Here is an 8,889-nt window from a genome sequence, read left to right as displayed (position 1 = left end):
ATTTTGATGGACAATGCCATGGGTACCCCAGTTTCCCTAGGAACTTTAAAATCACGCTAGCCCAACATTTTTTGTAAATCCATGGACGTTGTTTGCTTTACTCACGATTTATGAGCAAAAGCACAAAGAAGAAGACTCCAATCAACCGACACCAATCAAGACCTCAATCGACGAATGTACATTTCCCTGACATAGAATACCATTGCATTTTCCATAAGTGTTCTCTATCTTCATCTCTACAACCCTCAGGTAATGACACACATAGACGATAGGGAATTCAGGCACAGATATCAGCAACCACATACCTCCCCCATTCATGTATCATCAACTAAAATGTGCATCCCCATTTTGTTACAACTACAGCCGAAATGAGCTCGGTAAAGTTTGACAGCCCATCCACAGACCTGTACCACAGGATAAGAAGGAATTCAAATGTATACTTCGCAATACCTCGAAGCTTGATTTACCACACGTACGGCACGATGATACATGACCCTCCAAACATGGACTCATACACACATGCTTCTGCTTTCTCACTAGGTCATACCCTCTTCACACCTTCTCCTCTCTCCTCCCCTACCCAACCATGGAAATCAATTAACCCCTGACTTACATTTTTCTCCTTAAATGTTTTGTGGCAGTTATTATTGACTGCCAAAGGGTGGACTGTCAAAGTCAGAAAAATGTCTCAATGCACGTTGCCATATTTGCACCGCACACTGGTCCGTGCTGCGCATGCGTACGCTCTCCCGTGGAAGCGCATACCCGCAATCGCGTGCACTCGCACGCGCAGTATGCGCATTTACGGTAGAGTTTATGTGATCGTAGCGTGCGACTCATTAGTTACAAATGTTCACAATTAATGTAGTTTATAGATCATGATCCCTTTGATAGTTTCTGTAAGTTTGGTTAAAGTACAATGTCCCAGAGCTGAGGAATCCCTCTTTGCATCGTACGAAGGGTCTAACAGGAATCATACTGCAGTGTTTGGTACCCATCGGAAGAGTATTTAATTAGCAATATTCCGGTGTTGGTTTGGAGCGTATTAATCGCTCGTGCGAATAGTTATGGACATAAGAAGTTATGTCCATTTCTATTAATTACACATACTCAGGTATGCGGCGGGAAACCCAGTTTCCCACCCACCTGAGCTGTTGGAAATCGTCACAGCCCACCTGTATGAATCACCCTATGACCTTTTGTTATGATGCAGGGCCGAATTCCTTCGGCCAATGGACAATGGGATTGTAGGACCAGGAGATTGCATTGTGTGTGGAGCATAAATAGGCAGGCCGACCACATCCAGCTCACTCTCTCATCAACGGTTATCTGCTGATAATCGGGAGCTGGATATCGAGGCGCTGGCGATCATACCCTTTGTGCGTAAGTTCTCTCCATAATCATTGTCTTTCTGCGAGCCAATCTCTCTCTCTCTCTCTCTCTATCTCTCTCTCTCCTCTTTTCTCTTAAATACCTTATAGTATTATAGTATTGTATTGTATTTCATTTAGGTCAGCGTAGCATTGTCTTATTGTATTTATTGTTTAGTTCTGTGGTTAGGAGGTCTCTGTTATATTGTAGTGTATCATATGTACTGTTATCCCCTTTTACAAGTATATTAGACATAATACAGTTAATAGGCTTTGGAAACCTAAACCAGTATAAGTGTATTTACTATAGTGTTAAGTGTTCACTTGAGCGTCGGTGACGCTCAATCAGCTTTGTAGTTAGTCAGGTTACACAAGGTTGCACTTACACCCTGTACTCACATTAAGGTATTCAGTGTATTTCATTGGTATAAGGTTTTAACATAAAGGTATAGTGTTGTGAGCGTCTGCATCGCTGGTGACCTCCTCGTGGTCTCTAGCGTACGCTACGTTACAGCGAATCTTTCCCCTAGACATAACCAATAACGTGTCCTGTGATCCCTGGGCCGTGAGCGAACGTGACGCCTGAGCGTCTCGCCTACGGCTGAGCGATCGTTACGCAACTAGCGTACCATTACGGTACTTCTTAAGTAAACAGCGTACAGTGTTCTTAGCTTCATAAAGGGTTGTTTATACGACAAAGGAATTTAGCATTGTCAGTGGATACCCAGTATTTGTTATAAGGTGACCGGTACTGTATTGTACTGCACTGTGTTTCCTGTGTGTTGTGTTACAACTGTTAAAATATGGTTATGTTAACCCTCTTAGAAAAAGCACTACAGCTTCTGTGGGTTGTATTTAAGAAACTTTAATTGATTCACTTAAATACAATCAATAAACAGATATATGAGTAATCACATAATAAATCATATAAGAATCTCTCCGTAAGGAAGTCTTAGATTCTTGATTTCTCTATTTCTTCACACATTTCTGGTCTTGCTGTTGCTGACATGGCTCTGCAGAAAATAAAAGACACACATTGTAATTTGCTGACCTGAACATCCTCAGTATGTGCGTGTATAACAAGGTGCTTGTCACATGTTGCTGTTTTATTTGTTCAGCTTGACCAACATTTATAATGATTATACTGTATGTGAGCACCAAACAATACTATACATAACCAAAATCAGATCCTATTGGATAAATTGTGACTAATTTTGGCAGGAAAAGTGATCAAATTCTGAACTCCCCCACTACATACAATGTGCCTGAAAGTGCAGACCACCAGTGCAAATAAATGTATGTTTGTCCTATACAACAAGGTAATTGTAATTTGAGCATAAACAAGTGCAAAGCTCTCACTGATTCTGCTGGTCACTTGCTGTACTGTACCACACAAAGGGATCTATTTACTAAGCCTTCAATGGAGAAAAAGTGGACGGAGATAAAGTGCCAGCTAATCAGCTCCTGTCATACCACAGGCTGGGTATGAAAAATGACAGTTAGGAGCTAATTAGCTGGTATTTTATCTCCATCCAAGGCATAGTACATAGACCCCTGAGTGCAGAGAGAAACATATTTAGGCGCTCATAAGAGTTGAATGCATGTCAGTATTTTTGATCTCCAATCTTACAAAAGGCCTATAAAGGACTTAAAGATTGTTAAAGAAATCTGTGTTTAATAGCAGTTAAAATTCTGGGTGCTCCCCAAACACCACTCTATTTTCAAATTCCTATGGCCTTACTGGCAAGGGACACTTTGGGGACAGCAGCCAATTCTTACAGGGACATTTTTGTATTTAACTCAGCCTTTGGAAAATTGTGGTATTTCAGCGCACTCTGGTCATTTGTTTTATATATATATATATATATATATATATATATATACTGTATATTTATATTAATATATATATACAGTAAATATATATGTGTGTGTATATATATATATATATATATATATATTTAAACTGTATAGTGTATTGGCCACTGGGTGATACAAAATGTTGCTATGGGCACCACAATCACAAGGCACACTCCTAAAAATAGCTCAATTAAAAATATTTACCAACAGAAACTATTTTTTCTCGTTAAATGACAGTCTAATTTGTATTCCTGAATAACTATAGCAGAAAACATACTCGTTTATACGTGAATAACAAGCACTGTACAGATATGCCCAAGTAGTAATCATTGTAATAAAGATATAGAAATAGAATACTACAAAGAAAAGCAAATGTACATTGAGGTGAAGTATCTTCATACATAAAAACACAATTCCACATAACAGACAACATGCAAACAGTACAGTATCTGGAAAATATTTGATGCTGGATTTTACCTTGTGGAGGAGGACATTTTGGTTCAGGACACACCAGCTGTGGCTTGCAAGCTGACACAAAGGAAACATAATGAAATCATTATTACAGGAATATAGGCTGATATCATTTTAGTAATAAAACAAATGAGAGCCTAAAGCTTAACCCTAACCTATCCCCCCTCCCCCCACGTAGCTGAACCCTAACCACCCATATGATGTCTAAACCTAACCACCACCACCCCCAGCCTAATCCATCGACTATACTAATGGTCAGGTTGCCGGGTGTTGTGATTCCTAGCCCTTTCGGAGTTCCAACATCAGGACATCTTGACTGTATCCCTGGTATAACTGCACACAATGACATCAATGTAGCTTTGCTTGAGACATATCAAGTCTTATGACTTATTGGAACAGCATATAATGGTACAGGATATTATAGGGCAATTTATGCTAGAAGAAGGTTTATAGTGCTACAATGTATAATATATTATATGGCTTTCATTGATATTAGTCTGTGCCTAATATGCCAGATTGGCACCACTTTTGTTCACATACACTGTAAATCTAGTACAATCATTATACGACTTGCAGCAAATCTACCTAATCATTGTAAACTTTGAACAGGAATAATAAAGAAACACTTACGATCCTGGCATTGTTGTTGGGGTGGTGATGGGGGGCAAGGCTCTTGGCAGGGCTCAGGGCATTTCTTCTGTTGACCCTTCACTCCAGACATTGTTCTCTGGAAGAATTTAGTAGATGGAATGTGAAAATAATTGAATGTAAAAGATCTCTGCACTGCGCTTGGTCTCTTGCAGTGCTGTGGGCTTTTATACACCTGAGAGACAACCAAAACCAGTTACAGGTATGATGCACTATTATTGCATATTCCTTCAACTTACTCAGAGACCCTGTGTGTGTTGGGAAATATTATATTTGCATATAATGATTTATCTATTTCCCAAAAGGAAGGGTGGTGTCTGTTAAATGGCAGTCTTTTACACACCTGTGGTATAGAAATGTCCTATTATTTCCTATGAGTTGTCATGTAAGAAAATGGGAATGTACCTTTAATAACAATTACCATTAAACAATAAGTCATCTTCATCTATGTTTTATGCGTTTCTCTGTGTCATTTGTGTTATCGTCTGTAATACAGACTAACCAAACTATTGACTTCAGCAACAAGGAGAATGCTATAATGAGAAAACATATAGAGGCATGTCACTGTAAGACATGGGCAGTGGGCTGAGAGGTGGAGGGGAGGGTACTAATTACGCAGCCCCAGGATGCTGGTGGGTCCAATTTCCCACAAGCAAGGTTCCCCAGCGCCCCTTCCTGCCCCCACTCCACCCTCATTAGAATGGCCCTGCATCGGTGGTGTTAACATGCACCCTTTTTAGGCCATGCCCACCATTCATTACCAGGGCCTGGCATGGCTCTCTATGCCCCTTGATGTGGATGGTTGCAGGCTATAACAATGATTCTACTGTTCAGTATTATAATACTGGCCCCATTCATGATAGCGTACTATATAAAGTAGATTATCCTTTTCTGATAGTTGATGGACCTTCATTTTTGTTACTTAGGGCCTAATTCAGCATGGGTTGTAGTTTTGGAAAAAAATGTGCAACTACACCACTTTTCGCTAACATGTGGGGAGATGCCCAGCACAGGGCAAGTGCACTCCACATGCCGGGTCCTGCCCCCCACTCCACCCCCGCTAACATGTAGTATAGCCCAAAGAAGAAAGGAAGTATTCCTTGATTAGGGCACTCACGGACTAATAATTATTTGGTTTTGTACCAATTGAAAGTCAACTACCATATAGGTAGATGACCACTATTTAAAATGTAACTTTTATTATTTCTTGTTAAGAAGCCAGCGAAATATATGTGCAAGTGAAAAAAAAGTGTGTACAAATTAAAGGTGATATTAAAATGCTAAACCATTGTTGTTGTTATTATACTTTTTATTATTTTATAGTGTGTCTTGTATAAATGTTTCTTCAGTGATTTTTATTTTTGCTACAGTAACTCCCTCTGGTTGTGAATTAAATACATTTGTATCCACTGGAGTTGTTTCTTTATTTCTTACCATACATAATCAGTGAACAACAATTTTCACTGTTAACTGGAATATCCCAATCAATTGAATTGCTACAATGTAACTGTTGTCTTTGGGTACTGGCAGTGTGCGCATCACTGCTCCATAGCGTGCCCTTAATTTATCTAACAAAGCAATTATGTACTATTTCCAAATCGTATTGTATCCAGATTTTTAGAGGCACATGTAGCTACGTTCTTTTATTTACTGATGCTCAAGGTAGTGTCTATTGATATATCATGTAATATGCTGGTCATCTATGTGACACTGTCATGCATATTTTTATCACTCATAGGACTATGAAAAGGCTATATGACCTATTAGCACATCAGCCTTATTAGTCTTTTAGAATAGACATATATCTCTGATTTTAATAACTTCCAATGATTGACAGAGTACCATTCATGTCCTTAATACGTAAAATAGCCTTTATTCGTGACCTCTTTCTTCTGTATATACAGGGCCGGATTAAGGGACGCATGGGCCTGGGGCTGCAGATATTCAAGGGTATATTGTGAGAATCGGGGAGGTGTGACAATTGCTGTGTGGGTGTGGCCAAATCCATATGGGCGTGTACACCCCTACAATATAAGCCCTAATGTCTCCCTAATTATGGAAAAAAAAAATTGCATGATTTTGTGAGAAAAATAGAAATATCATCTTAATTATTATGATTTATGGCCAACTATTTTGCCAGCTGATGGCTGGTCATCATCATGCTGCCATGATGATGGGCCTATGTTTATGTGGAGGCCTGGAGCTGTAGCTCCATCCACCCCATTTTTAATCTGGCCCTGTGTATATACTATACAGTTATAATGATGTGAATTTATTGGGTTCAAATATTCGCTGCCCCTGTTGAGCTACAATTGTTCAGTAAATCTATGTGGCTGGATGCGATTGCACATATCCTTTATTACAGCACTACACATTTCCACATTGGTTCCTAACCATTAGATCCACAGATGATGTCATGAATCTATGTCACTTACTGACTAATGTTAATTAACACGTGTTCGTGAATCATGGGTTTTGGCCCTTTAGCGGTCTTTACACTATATTCATCAGGCACATTCTCTGGGGCAGACGGTCAATAGGTCGACAAGACTTAGGTCAACAGTCATTAGGTTGACCACTATTGGTCGACATGCACTAGGTCAACATGGTCATTAGGTCGATATGAACAAGGTCGACATGGAACAAGGGCGACATGAGTTTTTTAAAAAAAATCATTTTTTGAACTTTTTCATACTTTCCACGATCCACGTGGACTACAATTTGGAATTATTATTATTATTATTATTATTATTATCCTTTATTTATATGGCGCCACAAGGGTTCTGCAGCGCCCAATTACAGAGTACATATGCACATAATCAAAACTGGAAGACAGTGACTTACAGTTGAAGACAATATAGGACAAGTACAGGGTAACTAAGCATAACTACACCAGTAGACGACATAAAGATAATTTCCAAGGTGGCCAAAAAACTGCAGGATCTGGGCAGTTGAGGATTATTAAAGTAAGAAAAGGATAAGCACATGAGGGAAGAGGGCCCTGCTCGTGAGAGCTTACATTCTAAGGGGAGGGGTAGACAGGCAGGGGTGACACAGATGGGGTACATAGAGAGCACGGAACAGAGGGTTAGGATGAGATTTGGCTGGGTTTGGTGAAGAAGTAGGTCTTAAGAGCCCGTTTGAAGTTTTGTAGAGAGGTGGAGAGTCTAAGGGGGAGAGGTAGGGAATTCCAGAGAAGTGGTGCAGCACGTGAAAAATCTTGGAGATAGGAGTGGGAGGAAGTAATCAGAAGACAGGAGAGTCAGCGTGCATTAGGTGAGCGAAGAGGATGGGTTGGAGAGTAAAGGGAGATAAGGTCAGAGATGTAAATGTGAGAGGAGTGGGTGAGTGCTTTGTAAGTGAGTGTGAGAAGTTTGAATTAGATTCTGAAAGGGAAGGGAAGCCAGTGAAGGGCTTGTAGGAGAGGGGAGGTGGATGTAGTGCATTTGGTGAGGAAGATGAGCCGAGCAGCAGCATTGAGGATAGATTGGAGTGGAGAAAGGTAATTGTCAGGGAGGCCAGTTAGGAGGAGATTACAGTAGTCCTGTCTGGAAATAATCAGTGAGTGAATAATGATCTTAGTGGCATCCTGGGTGAGAGAAGGTCTGATCCTGGAAATGACGGAAACACGGACACATTAACCAGTTACTCTGCATTTGCGAAGTAGTGTACAAGTGTGTATGCAATAATTAGCAGTTAATTGGCGATGCCATTCATCTGTTGTCCAATTACTTGCTAAACACTGCTCTGCTGAAGTACTGCAAACAGCAATTGTGTGGACACATTACATGTTTATTCTAAGCACCTATAAATCTGTAACGCTGCCAAATAAGGTTTTTATTGTGAGTCAAGTTTTTGGATAAACATTCATGTTAAGTGCATGTTTTAATGTGTTAAATACTACCAAATGCAAACAAGTGAAATTATCAAAACTGCAAAACTACATCAGCAACATCTAAACTACATAAAATGTTACCTTTGTATATCCCAAATATCAGGACCAACATAATGCAGCATACACGTAATTTTTAACGTAAATAAAACTTTTATCTTTGGTTAGAATATCTGACAATGTTTAAAATTATGTCCTGTTGCCCATAGTAAAACAAAACCTGAGTTGTGACTATTTTTATAATATGGACATTAAAGTGTGGTGCAAGGCATACCTGTTGCATTTTTAAAGATGCAATGCTTGTATGTTTTTTCGGATTGTTCCCTTGTTCCCCAAGTGTCTATATGCTTTGCTAAACTTTCCTGGACTAAGATTAACATAAAGTACAGTAAAGTAATAAAGTACACAATTTTTTTTTGTTTTTTTTTGTTTTATTACTGCTGTAATATATTTAGTGATCCAAACAACATGGCTACAGGTGAGTATCACAGGCAAAGATGGACCAAGTAGCAAGCAGATGCCACTGACACAAATGACATAGCAGAACTCAGTACTAGGGAAACTCCATCTTCTGACAAAATAATAATTTTAATGCCAAAAAATAATATGGTGTAAACACCCTGCCAGACAAATATATTTGGGGAACTGAGA

At 39.4% G+C, this 8,889-nt stretch overlaps 1 long non-coding RNA gene across 1 annotated transcript; it reads right to left on the bottom strand.

Annotated features, from left to right (window-relative positions):
- Positions 1-2,210: 2,210 nt before the first annotated feature.
- On the bottom strand, positions 2,211-4,377 carry LOC135057612 (uncharacterized). Its single transcript, XR_010244242.1, has 3 exons — positions 4,329-4,377; positions 3,705-3,755; positions 2,211-2,383 (listed from the first exon to the last, which is right to left on the bottom strand). It is a non-coding gene; the product is annotated as an uncharacterized LOC135057612 (long non-coding RNA).
- Between the last annotated feature and the right edge of the window lie 4,512 nt (positions 4,378-8,889).

The sequence above is a fragment of the Pseudophryne corroboree genome, chromosome 3, assembly GCF_028390025.1.
Source record: "Pseudophryne corroboree isolate aPseCor3 chromosome 3, aPseCor3.hap2, whole genome shotgun sequence".
In the NCBI taxonomy this organism is placed as follows: Eukaryota; Metazoa; Chordata; class Amphibia; order Anura; family Myobatrachidae; genus Pseudophryne; species Pseudophryne corroboree.
This window is presented reverse-complemented; position numbering and strand designations above follow the sequence as displayed.